Raw genomic sequence first — 1,637 nt, 5'->3', positions numbered from 1 at the left:
CCTGGGAACACTTATGGAAGGCAGACGAGAGCCACCTCAGGGGTGACCAGGCATTGCCCTCATCTTGGTACAAAGATGGGGGGGGGTCCTCCTGGCTCTAGGAGGAGAGACCAGCCCCAGTGGGCTGCAGAGTGCAGGGACCTTTGGGTCCCAGGACATCTTTTCTCAACATCACAGTCTGGACTCCCACCTCCAGAAATCTGCCCCCCAGGGCAGGGCCAGGTCTGTGCTAAAGAGAGAGGGGAACAGTGGCCAAGATCCCCACCTAGTGAGTTCTTGTCACGTCCCGATGCCTTGGCACCTGTTTTGCAGACAGGTTTGACTTCTCATGCCGGGAGCAGGGCTCAGCCTCCTGACAAGCTTCCAGTTCCTCATACAGAGATCCGTCCACACAGAGGCCTCCTGGTTACCCTTCCCCATGGGATGGGGGACACACCTCCCAGACTCACCCACTGGCCCTCACACCCACACCCCTCTGCCGATGGGCCCAGGGGTACCTGTCAGTCACAGCATGGCCCCGTGGTACTTGCCCTGGGTTGCTCTGAACCCACCAGTTGGAACTCCCCGGGGTGGGGGGGATGCCTGCTTGGGGGATGCTCTGGAGCTCAGAAAGCCTCAGGCCCCCAGGCACACCTTGCCCTCCTCCTGCCCCCGTGCTGTCCAAGCTCCTGTGTGCCCAGTGGCTTCCCTCCTCCCTTTGGCTCTGTGAGTGGCTGCCATATTTCCTCTGGGATCTGGACGTTACAGAAGCTCCTCTGGTCACTTCACAGGGCTGGTTGCTTCGCCTGCCCCCTGTCTCACTGGCCTGCACACTGAACATGATCTACTTCCTGTCAGGCCTCCTGGAAAGGCCTGTCTTCCTAGGAATGAAGTGGACACAGGGAGGACCAGAGTCACACGATGTCTCTCAGGGTAAAGAAGTTTCCAGGGAGAGGCACACGGTAAACCCACGTCCACCTCCCCTGCAGCACCATCAGGCATGGAGAGGGTTATAGATAGGGGCCCGGGAGAGGCCACAAGACCAACGGAGGAAAAACTCCAATGCCAACCCTGGAGCTTCTTCAAAAAGTGTAACAGGGCTGGAAGTCATCCTGATGACAGGCTGGAGTCCAAGGGCACCTGCGGTGGGATTCGAAGGTGGCGTCTGCTGCAAGTCTTTCCCCCACTGGCCCCTTACCACCTCTGTTCTGTTCTAGCTTCTACCATGGCCTGGTCAGAGGATGAAAGGAGAAAACTAGAAATAACAACTTCCCATGGATTGTAACCAGAACGTTGTCATCTAGAAAATGTTCACATTCCTTGTTGGCATATGGGACTGAGCAGGTGACACAAATCTGGAGTGAGGTGTCTGGGGTCCTTGGGCTCCTGCAGGAGACCCCTGAGTGCCTGGCCAGTTTGGCTCTAACCCACTGGGTGGGACCCTCAGCTGCTCCATTCTGGGTTGGGTGGTACTCTGCACAGAGCACTGATTTAGTTGCCAATCCAAGATTTTTTTTTTTTTAAGAGTCAGACTATTTCAAGAGTCAGACTATTTCATGATAAAACTCTGATCTGCCCCCGTGCTCCATTCAGAGGGAGCTGATACCAGCTGCTGCCTGGAAAGGCACGTGTGCACCCCAAAGACCTTCGCCCTTCCT

The sequence above is a fragment of the Marmota marmota genome, unplaced genomic scaffold (genome assembly GCF_001458135.2).
Source record: "Marmota marmota marmota unplaced genomic scaffold, marMar, whole genome shotgun sequence".
Lineage (NCBI taxonomy): Eukaryota > Metazoa > Chordata > Mammalia > Rodentia > Sciuridae > Marmota > Marmota marmota.
The sequence above is the reverse complement of the archived record's forward strand: the minus strand, read 5'-3'. Positions refer to the sequence as shown.